General features: G+C 48.5%; 3 non-coding genes across 3 annotated transcripts; all 3 read right to left on the minus strand.

Moving 5' to 3' along the window:
- Window positions 1-781: 781 nt before the first annotated feature.
- LOC136588949 (U6 spliceosomal RNA) lies at window positions 782-888 on the minus strand. The gene has a single exon (XR_010787737.1). It is a non-coding gene; the product is annotated as a U6 spliceosomal RNA (small nuclear RNA).
- Window positions 889-3,430: 2,542 nt separating this feature from the next.
- LOC136588950 (U6 spliceosomal RNA) lies at window positions 3,431-3,537 on the minus strand. Its single transcript, XR_010787738.1, has one exon. It is a non-coding gene; the product is annotated as a U6 spliceosomal RNA (small nuclear RNA).
- A 6,239-nt stretch (window positions 3,538-9,776) lies between these two features.
- Window positions 9,777-9,883, minus strand: LOC136588952 (U6 spliceosomal RNA). Its single transcript, XR_010787739.1, has one exon. It is a non-coding gene; the product is annotated as a U6 spliceosomal RNA (small nuclear RNA).
- Between the last annotated feature and the right edge of the window lie 3,999 nt (window positions 9,884-13,882).

Raw genomic sequence — 13,882 nt, forward strand, 5'->3', positions numbered from 1 at the left:
CATCTTGTATCTAAGCTAGAGGCGGTACAACAGGGTACTGGAGTCTTCGTACAAGGCATCAGTTTTCCGCAATAAGGGTGGTTTCACACAGGCAAGAAAATCGTGCGATTTTCGGCTGATGCGATAGTCAGTAAAAAAGCAGATTATGAAACCAACGGTTTCCTTCCCATCTGTGATGTTTTCACTGATGTGATGTTGAGAGAACAAAAAATAACGGCTGCTCTATCTTTCTGCGATGTGCGATTCTTTTTATCTCCCAGGTTTCGCTATGGAGCCGCTCCTTTTTATCGCCTCGCAATGCAACAAGATTGTGTTGCGATGCAATTTTGATAATGGAAAGTCCTATTCATTTTCGCAATAAAAAATTGTACATTTTTTATCGCGCAATTTTATTGTGGCCGTCAGCACTGCGATGGGAGATTATTCTAAAAAAAAAGCATTGCTGGCAACCAAATATTGCAGACACAAAATAGGGGGTCGCCCGTGTGAAAGTCGCCTAAATGATCCTTTTACTCCGATATTGTAATCACTCACTTATAACAACGTTACAATCACACAGACAAAAGTGTCATCCCACAACTTCTGGGGGGGGTTACACTGTACGTGGTTATGGCGCCTCGGGTACATTTGCTGTATGCCTGTAGTCACATGGCACAAAAAATACACCTTTTAGTGGTGGCACCGTGAGACAATTATTATTATTACTCCAAGTTAAAACCTATAAGGAGAAAAAAATGTTATGTTAGAATTTTTTTTTTTGTTCTAATTGAAGAATCGGTGCAAAAATATGGAACGCCTCACGAATTTGCGTGTCATCCTTGCGCAGGGGCCATGCTAATCTTCTCTGTATCGTTCCAATTTTAGTATATGTGCTGCCGAAGCAAGCACGATACTGCAGACAGCCCCGGCGGTATTTATGGTCCCGCGGGAGAGAAGTTCTTACATTGTGGAGAGATTACTTTTATAAATTAAAAATAATGTATCCTGCTGTGATATTTTACCTAATATGTCATGCCTGTAATAATAAAACCCATTAATATAGAGTATTTGGGCCAAACTGAAGAGCATTTTGTGACAATGTTATATGCAAATGAGAAGAAGCCGCAGTGCATGCTGGGAAGAATGCTGGTCTCGGAATACGGACCTTGTACCACAGAAGGCGCAGCTGGTGTGGAATGTACTGCGGATGACTGCAGCGCTCTGCTTCCATCAGGAGAGCAGCTGCTCACTGCTGCACCACTGGCTGACGGTCACATTAGGACGTGATTGCCGGCTCACGCCTACTGCTGCTGGACGTGGCGCTATAGCATTAGGGCTGGGCGTGCAGCAGTGCAGCGCCTTCTGCCCACCGGTCTGCCCTGGCCGGAGTACAGCGATGCGTGCCCTTACCTATCAGCTGACAAGTGTGCTCGGCCGCACACACAAGGGGGTCACAGGAATGTCCCACAACATTGTCACACTTCCGTGGCTGCCAGGTCAAATTTATCACCAAGATAACATGTATGGGACCATCTGGGAGACCAACTTCTACAACCTACAACTTTGCATGATCTAAAGGTTCAGTTACATAGCAAATGTGGAGCAATATGCCACAGGATACCATACAGAACCTGTATGCCGCCATGCCCGCCAGTATCACATCTGGTATACAAACTAGAGGCAGGGCAACAGGGTACTAGAGCCTCCATGCCCACCCGTATCACATCTGGTATCCAAGCTAGAGGCAGTGCAACAGGGTACTAGAGCCTCCATGCCCACCTGTATTACATCTTGTATCCAAGCTACAGGTGGTACAACAGGGTACTAGAGCCTCCATGCCTGTCTGTATCACATCTTGTATCTAAGCTAGAGGCAGTACAACAGGGAACTAGAGCCTCCATGCCCGCCCGTATCACATCTGGTATCCAAGCTAGAGGCAGTGCAACAGGGTACTAGAGCCTCCATGCCCACCCGTATCACATCTTGTATCCAAGCTACAGGTGGTACAACAGGGTACTAGAGCCACCATGCCTGCCTGTATCACATCTTGTATCCAAGCTAGAGGTGGTACAACAGGGTACTAGAGCCTCCATGCCTGCCTGTATCACATCTTGTATCCAAGCTAGAGGTGGTACTACAGGGTACTAGAGCCTCCATGCCTGTCTGTATCACATCTTGTATCCAAGCTAGAGGCAGTACAACAGGGTACTAGAGCCTCCATGCCCGGCCGTATCACATCTTGTATCCAAGCTAGAGGCAGTACAACAGGATACTAGAGCATCCATGCCCACCTGTATCACATCTTGTATCCAAGCTAGAGGCGGTACAACAGGGTACTAGAGCCTCCATGCCCACCTGTATCACATCTTGTATCCAAGCTAGAGGCGGTACAACAGGGTACTAGAGCCTCCATGCCCGCCCGTATCACATCTTGTATCCAAGCTAGAGGCGGTACAACAGGGTACTAGAGCCTCCATGCCCGCCTGTATCACATCTTGTATCCAAACTAGAGGCAGTGCAACAGGGTACTAGAGCCTCCATGCCCACCCGTATCACATCTGGTATCCAAGCTAGAGGCAGTGCAACAGGGTACTAGAGCCTCCATGCCCACCCGTATCACATCTTGTATCCAAGCTAGAGGCAGTGCAACAGGGTACTAGAGCCTCCATGCCCACCCGTATCACATCTTGTATCCAAGCTACAGGCGGTACAACAGGGTACTGGAGTCTTCGTACAAGGCATCAGTTTTCCGCAATAAGGGTGGTTTCACACAGGCAAGAAAATCGTGCGATTTTCGGCTGATGCGATAGTCAGTAAAAAAGCAGATTATGAAACCAAAGGTTTCCTTCCCATCTGTGATGTTTTCACTGATGTGATGTTGAGAGAACAAAAAATAACGGCTGCTCTATCTTTCTGCGATGTGCGATTCTTTTTATCTCCCAGGTTTCGCTATGGAGCCGCTCCTTTTTATCGCCTCGCAATGCAACAAGATTGTGTTGCGATGCAATTTTGATAATGGAAAGTCCTATTCATTTTCGCAATAAAAAATTGTACATTTTTTATCGCGCAATTTTATTGTGGCCGTCAGCACTGCGATGGGAGATTATTCTAAAAAAAAAGCATTGCTGGCAACCAAATATTGCCGACACAAAATAGGGGGTCGCCCGTGTGAAAGTCGCCTAAATGATCCTTTTACTCCGATATTGTAATCACTCACTTATAACAACGTTACAATCACACAGACAAAAGTGTCATCCCACAACTTCTGGGGGGGGTTACACTGTACGTGGTTATGGCGCCTCGGGTACATTTGCTGTATGCCTGTAGTCACATGGCACAAAAAATACACCTTTTAGTGGTGGCACCGTGAGACAATTGTTATTATTACTCCAAGTTAAAACCTATAAGGAGAAAAAATTTTTTTTTTTAATTCTAATTGAAGAATCGGTGCAAAAATATGGAACGCCTCACGAATTTGCGTGTCATCCTTGCGCAGGGGCCATGCTAATCTTCTCTGTATCGTTCCAATTTTAGTATATGTGCTGCCGAAGCAAGCACAATACTACAGACAGCCCCGGCGGTATTTATGGTCCCGCGGGAGAGAAGTTCTTACATTGTGGAGAGATTACTTTTATAAATTAAAAATAATGTATCCTGCTGTGATATTTTACCTAATATGTCATGCCTGTAATAATAAAACCCATTAATATAGAGTATTTTGGCCAAACTGAAGAGCATTTTGTGACAATGTTATATGCAAATGAGAAGAAGCCGCAGTGCATGCTGGGAAGAATGCTGGTCTCGGAATACGGACCTTGTACCACAGAAGGCGCAGCTGGTGTGGAATGTACTGCGGATGACTGCAGCGCTCTGCTTCCATCAGGAGAGCAGCTGCTCACTGCTGCACCACTGGCTGACGGTCACATTAGGACGTGATTGCCGGCTCACGCCTACTGCTGCTGGACGTGGCGCTATAGCATTAGGGCTGGGCGTGCAGCAGTGCAGCGCCTTCTGCCCACCGGTCTGCCCTGGCCGGAGTACAGCGATGCGTGCCCTTACCTATCAGCTGACAAGTGTGCTCGGCCGCACACACAAGGGGGTCACAGGAATGTCCCACAACATTGTCACACTTCCATGGCTGCCAGGTCAAATTTATCACCAAGATAACATGTATGGGACCATCTGGGAGACCAACTTCTACAACCTACAACTTTGCATGATCTAAAGGTTCAGTTACATAGCAAATGTGGAGCAATATGCCACAGGATACCATACAGAACCTGTATGCCGCCATGCCCGCCAGTATCACATCTGGTATACAAACTAGAGGCAGGGAACAGGGTACTAGAGCCTCCATGCCCACCCGTATCACATCTGGTATCCAAGCTAGAGGCAGTGCAACAGGGTACTAGAGCCTCCATGCCCACCTGTATTACATCTTGTATCCAAACTACAGGTGGTACAACAGGGTACTAGAGCCTCCATGCCTGTCTGTATCACATCTTGTATCCAAGCTAGAGGCAGTACAACAGGGAACTAGAGCCTCCATGCCCGCCCGTATCACATCTGGTATCCAAGCTAGAGGCAGTGCAACAGGGTACTAGAGCCTCCATGCCCACCCGTATCACATCTTGTATCCAAGCTACAGGTGGTACAACAGGGTACTAGAGCCACCATGCCTGCCTGTATCACATCTTGTATCCAAGCTAGAGGTGGTACAACAGGGTACTAGAGCCTCCATGCCTGCCTGTATCACATCTTGTATCCAAGCTAGAGGTGGTACTACAGGGTACTAGAGCCTCCATGCCTGTCTGTATCACATCTTGTTTCCAAGCTAGAGGCAGTACAACAGGGTACTAGAGCCTCCATGCCCGCCCGTATCACATCTTGTATCCAAGCTAGAGGCAGTACAACAGGATACTAGAGCATCCATGCCCACCTGTATCACATCTTGTATCCAAGCTAGAGGCGGTACAACAGGGTACTAGAGCCTCCATGCCCACCTGTATCACATCTTGTATCCAAGCTAGAGGCGGTACAACAGGGTACTAGAGCCTCCATGCCCGCCCGTATCACATCTTGTATCCAAGCTAGAGGCGGTACAACAGGGTACTAGAGCCTCCATGCCCGCCTGTATCACATCTTGTATCCAAACTAGAGGCAGTGCAACAGGGTACTAGAGCCTCCATGCCCACCCGTATCACATCTGGTATCCAAGCTAGAGGCAGTGCAACAGGGTACTAGAGCCTCCATGCCCACCCGTATCACATCTTGTATCCAAGCTAGAGGCAGTGCAACAGGGTACTAGAGCCTCCATGCCCACCCGTATCACATCTTGTATCCAAGCTACAGGTGGTACAACAGGGTACTAGAGCCACCATGAATGCCTGTATCACATCTTGTATCCAAGCTAGAGGTGGTACAACAGGGTACTAGAGCCTCCATGCCTGTCTGTATCGCATCTTGTATCCAAGCTAGAGGCAGTACAACAGGGTACTAGAGCCTCCATGCCCACCCGTACCACATCTGGTATCCAAGCTAGAGGCAGTGCAACAGGGTACTAGAGCCTCCATGCCCGCCCGTATCACATCTTGTATTGTGGTGGAAGCCCAGTATATATCTATATGGATCGGTGGGCCTTGGCAGTAGACAGTTGTCAATTTAACATTCTGTATACATATTTGCTTTCTGTCTTGCTACAAATATAATGTTCTTACAGTTATGCAATAGGTACTTCCGCTTATATGAAATATCTGTTTTATAAACTCTGCTGGATGGAATTTAGCACGCAACCAAGATATAAATATATCTGTTTGTCCGGTTGCATGGGTGATTAAAGGAACTAGGAAGTAGACAATGAACCGAATCTGAGACAAGCTTCCGCTTTCAAGTTACCGCGAAAATTTCCCCAGCAACTTTACTGGAAACGTATGCAAATAACATGGGAGGTTTGTGCAATTTATAGTTCATGATGTAACATCCAATCATATCGAAGGAACCACACGTGGCTCCAAGACAACCCACTCATCTCATCCACCACCTGATGGCCAATCACAGATGACCGGAGGATGGAAGAATTGCAAGATGCTTATCCAATAATTAAACAATACGTTGTATCTATGTAATCTTTGACCTGCCCAGATGGGCGGATGTGTTAAACTCTTAAAACAGGCTACACGCCGATCATTAAAGTTAGAATTGAGGAAGCTATGCATGCTGAACCTCGTGTCAGTGTGGAAACTTCTTATGCACATTATCAATTCAGAATTAATATGGAAGGGTGTAAACATTCCAAATTGAGTAAGCCGTGATTCCGCAAAGGAATTCTACGACAGTATCCAAGCTAGAGACGGTACAACAGGGTACTAGAGCCTCCATGCCCGCCCGTATCACATCTTGTATCCAAGCTAGAGGCGGTACAACAGGGTACTAGAGCCTCCATGCCCGCCCGTATCACATCTTGTATCCAAGCTAGAGGCGGTACAACAGGGTACTAGAGCCTCCATGCCTGTCTGTATCACATCTTGTATCCAAGCTAGAGGCAGTACAACAGGGTACTAGAGCCTCCATGCCCACCTGTATCACATCTTGTATCCAAGCTACAGGTGGTACAACAGGGTACTAGAGCCTCCATGCCTGCCTGTATCACATCTTGTATCCAAGCTAGAGGCAGTACAACAGGGTACTAGAGCCTCCATGCCCGCCCGTATCACATCTTGTATCCAAGCTAGAGGCGGTACAACAGGATACTAGAGCCTCCATGCCCACCTTTATCACATCTTGTATCCAAGCTAGAGGCGGTACAACAGGGTACTAGAGCCTCCATGCCCGCCTGTATCACATCTTGTATCCAAGCTAGAGGCGGTACAACAGGGTACTAGAGCCTCCATGCCCGCCCGTATCACATCTTGTATCCAAGCTAGAGGCGGTACAACAGGGTACTAGAGCCTCCATTCCCGCCTGTATCACATCTTGTATCCAAGCTAGAGGCGGTACAATAGGGTACTAGAGCCTCCATGCCCGCCCGTATCACATCTTGTATCCAAGCTAGAGGCGGTACAACAGGGTACCAGAGCCTCCATGCCTGTCTGTATCACATCTTGTATCCAAGCTAGAGGCGGTACAACAGGGTACTAGAGCCTTCATGCCCGCCCGTATCACATCTTGTATCCAAGCTAGAGGCAGTACAACAGGGTACTAGAGCCTCCATGCCCGCCCGTATCACATCTTGTATCCAAGCTAGATGCGGTACAACAGGGTACTAGAGCCTCCATGCCCACCTGTATCACATCTTGTATCCAAACTAGAGGCAGTGCAACAGGGTACTAGAGCCTCCATGCCCACCCGTATCACATCTGGTATCCAAGCTAGAGGCAGTGCAACAGGGTACTAGAGCCTCCATGCCCGCCCGTATCACATCTTGTATCCAAGCTAGAGGCGGTACAACAGGGTACTAGAGCCTCCATGCCCGCCCGTATCACATCTTGTATCCAAGCTAGAGGCGGTACAACAGGGGACTAGAGCCTCCATGCCCGCCTGTATCACATCTTGTATCCAAGCTAGAGGCAGTACAACAGGGTACTAGAGCCTCCATGCCTGACCGGATCACATCTTGTGTCCAAGCTACAGGCGGTACAACAGGGTACTAGAGCCTCCATGCCCGCCCGTATCACATCTTGTATCCAAGCTAGAGGCGGTACAACAGGGTACTAGAGCCTCCATGCCCGCCTGTATCACATCTTGTATCCAAGCTAGAGAGAATACAACAGGGTACTAGAGCCTCCATGCCCGCCCGTATCACATCTTGTATCCAAGCTAGAGGCGGTACAACAGGGTACTAGAGCCTCCATGCCCGCCTGTATCACATCTTGTATCCAACCTAGAGGCAGTACAACAGGGTACTAGAGCCTCCATGCCTGTCTGTATCACATCTTGTATCCAAGCTAGAGGTGGTACAACAGGGTATTAGAGCCTCCATGCCTATCTGTATCACATCTTGTATCCAAGCTAGAGGCGGTACAACAGGGTACTAGAGCCTCCATGCCCACCTGTATCACATCTTGTATCCAAGCTAGAGGCGGTACAACAGGGTACTAGAGCCTCCATGCCGGCCTGTATCACATCTTGTATCCAAGCTAGAGGCGGTACAACAGGGTACTAGAGCCTCCATGCCCGCCCGTATCACATCTTGTATCCAAGCTACAGGTGGTACAACAGGGTACTAGAGCCTCCATGCCTGTCTGTATCACATCTTGTATCCAAGCTAGAGGCAGTACAACAGGGTACTAGAGCCTCCATGCCCGCCCGTATCACATCTTGTATCCAAGCTAGAGGCGGTACAACAGGGTACTAGAGCCTCTATGCCCGCCCGTATCACATCTTGTATCCAAGCTAGAGGCGGTACAGCAGGGTACTAGAGCCCCCATGCCCGCCTGTATCACATCTTGTATCCAAGCTAGAGACGGTACAACAGGGTACTAGAGCCTCCATGCCTGTCTGTATCACATCTTGTATCCAAGCTAGAGGTGGTGCAACAGGGTATTAGAGCCTCCATGCCTGTCTATATCACATCTTGTATCCAAGCTAGAGGCGGTACAACAGGGTACTAGAGCCTCCATGCCCACCTGTATCACATCTTGTATCCAAGCTAGAGGCGGTACAACAGGGTACTAGAGCCTCCATGCCCGCCCGTATCACATCTTGTATCCAACCTAGAGGCGGTACAACAGGGTACTAGAGCCTCCATGCCCGCCCGTATCACATCTTGTATCCAAGCTAGAGGCGGTACAACAGGGTACTAGAGCCTCTATGCCCGCCTGTATCACATCTTGTATCCAAGCTAGAGGCGGTACAACAGGGTACTAGAGCCTCCATGCCTGTCTGTATCACATCTTGTATCCAAGCTAGAGGCGGTACAACAGGGTACTAGAGCCTCTATGCCTGCCTGTATCACATCTTGTATCCAAGCTAGAGGCGGTACAACAGGATACTAGAGCCTCCATGCCCGCCTGTATCACATCTTGTATCTAAGCTAGAGGCGGTACAACAGGGTACTGGAGTCTTCGTACAAGGCATCAGTTTTCCGCAATAAGGGTGGTTTCACACAGGCAAGAAAATCGTGCGATTTTCGCCTGATGCGATAGTCAGTAAAAAAGCAGATTATGAAACCAACGGTTTCCTTCCCATCTGTGATGTTTTCACTGATGTGATGTTGAGAGAACAAAAAATAACGGCTGCTCTATCTTTCTGCGATGTGCCATTCTTTTTATCTCCCAGGTTTCGCTATGGAGCCGCTCCTTTTTATCGCCTCGCAATGCAACAAGATTGTGTTGCGATGCAATTTTGATAATGGAAAGTCCTATTCATTTTCGCAATAAAAAATTGTACATTTTTTATCGCGCAATTTTATTGTGGCCGTCAGCACTGCGATGGGAGATTATTCTAAAAAAAAAGCATTGCTGGCAACCAAATATTGCAGACACAAAATAGGGGGTCGCCCGTGTGAAAGTCGCCTAAATGATCCTTTTACTCCGATATTGTAATCACTCACTTATAACAACGTTACAATCACACAGACAAAAGTGTCATCCCACAACTTCTGGGGGGGGTTACACTGTACGTGGTTATGGCGCCTCGGGTACATTTGCTGTATGCCTGTAGTCACATGGCACAAAAAATACACCTTTTAGTGGTGGCACCGTGAGACAATTATTATTATTACTCCAAGTTAAAACCTATAAGGAGAAAAAAATGTTATGTTAGAATTTTTTTTTTAATTCTAATTGAAGAATCGGTGCAAAAATATGGAACGCCTCACGAATTTGCGTGTCATCCTTGCGCAGGGGCCATGCTAATCTTCTCTGTATCGTTCCAATTTTAGTATATGTGCTGCCGAAGCAAGCACGATACTGCAGACAGCCCCGGCGGTATTTATGGTCCCGCGGGAGAGAAGTTCTTACATTGTGGAGAGATTACTTTTATAAATTAAAAATAATGTATCCTGCTGTGATATTTTACCTAATATGTCATGCCTGTAATAATAAAACCCATTAATATAGAGTATTTTGGCCAAACTGAAGAGCATTTTGTGACAATGTTATATGCAAATGAGAAGAAGCCGCAGTGCATGCTGGGAAGAATGCTGGTCTCGGAATACGGACCTTGTACCACAGAAGGCGCAGCTGGTGTGGAATGTACTGCGGATGACTGCAGCGTTCTGCTTCCATCAGGAGAGCAGCTGCTCACTGCTGCACCACTGGCTGACGGTCACATTAGGACGTGATTGCCGGCTCACGCCTACTGCTGCTGGACGTGGCGCTATAGCATTAGGGCTGGGCGTGCAGCAGTGCAGCGCCTTCTGCCCACCGGTCTGCCCTGGCCGGAGTACAGCGATGCGTGCCCTTACCTATCAGCTGACAAGTGTGCTCGGCCGCACACACAAGGGGGTCACAGGAATGTCCCACAACATTGTCACACTTCCGTGGCTGCCAGGTCAAATTTATCACCAAGATAACATGTATGGGACCATCTGGGAGACCAACTTCTACAACCTACAACTTTGCATGATCTAAAGGTTCAGTTACATAGCAAATGTGGAGCAATATGCCACAGGATACCATACAGAACCTGTATGCCGCCATGCCCGCCAGTATCACATCTGGTATACAAACTAGAGGTAGTGCAACAGGGTACTAGAGCCTCCATGCCCACCCGTATCACATCTGGTATCCAAGCTAGAGGCAGTGCAACAGGGTACTAGAGCCTCCATTACCACCTGTATTACATCTTGTATCCAAGCTACAGGTGGTACAACAGGGTACTAGAGCCTCCATGCCTGTCTGTATCACATCTTGTATCCAAGCTAGAGGCAGTACAACAGGGAACTAGAGCCTCCATGCCCACCCGTATCACATCTGGTATCCAAGCTAGAGGCAGTGCAACAGGGTACTAGAGTCTCCAAGCCCACCCGTATCACATCTTGTATCCAAGCTACAGGTGGTACAACAGGGTACTAGAGCCTCCATGCCTGCCTGTATCACATCTTGTATCCAAGCTAGAGGTGGTACAACAGGGTACTAGAGCCTCCATGCCTGCCTGTATCACATCTTGTATCCAAGCTAGAGGTGGTACAACAGGGGACTAGAGCCTCCATGCCTGTCTGTATCACATCTTGTATCCAAGCTAGAGGCAGCACAACAGGGTACTAGAGCCTCCATGCCCGCCCGTATCACATCTTGTATCCAAGCTAGAGGTGGTACAACAGGGTACTAGAGCCTCCATGCCCGCCTGTATCACATCTTGTATCCAACCTGGAGGCGGTACTACAGGGTACTAGAGCCTCCATGCCTGTCTGTATCACATCTTGTATCCAAGCTAGAGGTGGGACAACAGGGTATTAGAGCCTCCATGCCTATCTATATCACATCTTGTATCCAAGCTAGAGGCGGTACAACAGGGTACTAGAGCCTCCATGCCCATCTGTATCACATCTTGTATCCAAGCTAGAGGCGGTACAACAGGGTACTAGAGCCTCCATGCCGGCCTGTATCACATCTTGTATCCAAGCTAGAGGCGGTACAACAGGGTACTAGAGCCTCCATGCCCGCCCGTATCACATCTTGTATCCAAGCTACAGGTGGTACAACAGGGTACTAGAGCCTCCATGCCTGTCTGTATCACATCTTGTATCCAAGCTAGAGGCAGTACAACAGTGTACTAGAGCCTCCATGCCCGCCCGTATCACATCTTGTATCCAAGCTAGAGGCGGTACAACAGGGTACTAGAGCCTCCATGCCCGCCCGTATCACATCTTGTATCCAAGCTAGAGGTGGTACAACAGGGTACTAGAGCCTCCATGCCCACCTGTATCACATCTTGTATCCAAGCTAGAGGCAGTACAACAGGGTACTAGAGCCTCCATGCCTGTCTGTATCACATCTTGTATCCAGGCTAGAGGTGGTACAACAGGGTATTAGAGCCTCCATGCCTGTCTATATCACATCTTGTATCCAAGCTAGAGGCGGTACAACAGGGTACTAGAGTCTCCATGCCCACCTGTATCACATCTTGTATCCAAGCTAGAGGCGGTACAACAGGGTACTAGAGCCTCCATGCCCGCCCGTATCACATCTTGTATCCAAGCTAGAGGCGGTACAACAAGGTACTAGAGCCTCCATGCCCGCCTGTATCACATCTTGTATCCAAGCTAGAGGCAGTACAACAGGGTACTAGAGCCTCCTTGCCTGTCTGTATCACATCTTGTATCCAAGCTAGAGGTGGTACAACAGGGTATTAGAGCCTCCATGCCTGTCTATATCACATCTTGTATCCAAGCTAGAGGCGGTACAACAGGGTACTAGAGCCTCCATGCCCACCCGTATCACATCTTGTATCCAAGCTAGAGGCGGTACAACAGGGTACTAGAGCCTCCATGCCCGCCCGTATCACATCTTGTATCCAACCTAGAGGCGGTACAACAGGGTACTAGAGCCTCCATGCCCGCCCGTATCACATCTTGTATCCCAGCTAGAGGCGGTACAACAGGGTACTAGAGCCTCTATGCCCGCCTGTATCACATCTTGTATCCAAGCTAGAGGCGGTACAACAGGGTACTAGAGCCTCTATGCCCACCCGTATCACATCTTGTATCCAAGCTACAGGTGGTACAACAGGGTACTAGAGCCTCCATGCCTGCCTGTATCACATCTTGTATCCAAGCTAGAGGTGGTACAACAGGGTACTAGAGCCTCCATGCCTGTCTGTATCACATCTTGTATCCAAGCTAGAGGCAGTACAACAGGGTACTAGAGCTTCCATGCCCACCCGTATCACATCTTGTATCCAAGCTAGAGGCAGTACAACAGGATACTAGAGCATCCATGCCCACCTGTATCACATCTTGTATCCAAACTAGAGGCAGTGCAACAGGGTACTAGAGCCTCCATGCCCACCCGTATCACATCTGGTATCCAAGCTAGAGGCAGTGCAACAGGGTACTAGAGCCTCCATGCCCACCCGTATCACATCTGGTATCCAAGCTAGAGGCAGTGCAACAGGGTACTAGAGCCTCCATGCCCACCCGTATCACATCTTGTATCCAAGCTACAGGTGGTACAACAGGGTACTAGAGCCTCCATGCCTGCCTGTATCACATCTTGTATCCAAGCTAGAGGTGGTACAACAGGGTACTAGAGCCTCCATGCCTGTCTGTATCACATCTTGTATCCAAGCTAGAGGCAGTACAACAGGGTACTAGAGCCTCCATGCCCACCTGTATCACATCTTGTGTCCAAGCTACAGGTGGTACAACAGGGTACTATTGCCTCCATGCCTGCCTGTATCACATCTTGTATCCAAGCTAGAGGCGGTACAACAGGGTACTAGAGCCTCCATGCCCGCCCGTATCACATCTTGTATCCAAGCTAGAGGCGGTACAACAGGGTACTAGAGCCTCCATGCCCGCCTGTATCACATCTTGTATCCAAGCTAGAGGCAGTACAACAGGGTACTAGAGCCTCCATGCCTGTCTGTATCACATCTTGTATCCAAGCTAGAGGTGGTACAACAGGGTATTAGAGCCTCCATGCCTGTCTATATCACATCTTGTATCCAAGCTAGAGGCGGTACAACAGGGTACTAGAGCCTCCATGCCCACCTGTATTACATCTTGTATCCAAGCTAGAGGTGGTACAACAGGGTACTAGAGCCTCCATGCCTGCCTGTATCACATCTTGTATCCAAGCTAGAGGTGGTACAACAGGGTACTAGAGCCTCCATGCCTGCCTGTATCACATCTTGTATCCAAGCTAGAGGTGGTACAACAGGGTACTAGAGCCTCCATGCCTGTCTGTATCACATCTTGTATCCAAGCTAGAGGCAGTACAACAGGATACTAGAGCATCCA

The sequence above is a fragment of the Eleutherodactylus coqui genome, chromosome 13 (genome assembly GCF_035609145.1).
Source record: "Eleutherodactylus coqui strain aEleCoq1 chromosome 13, aEleCoq1.hap1, whole genome shotgun sequence".
In the NCBI taxonomy this organism is placed as follows: domain Eukaryota; kingdom Metazoa; phylum Chordata; class Amphibia; order Anura; family Eleutherodactylidae; genus Eleutherodactylus; species Eleutherodactylus coqui.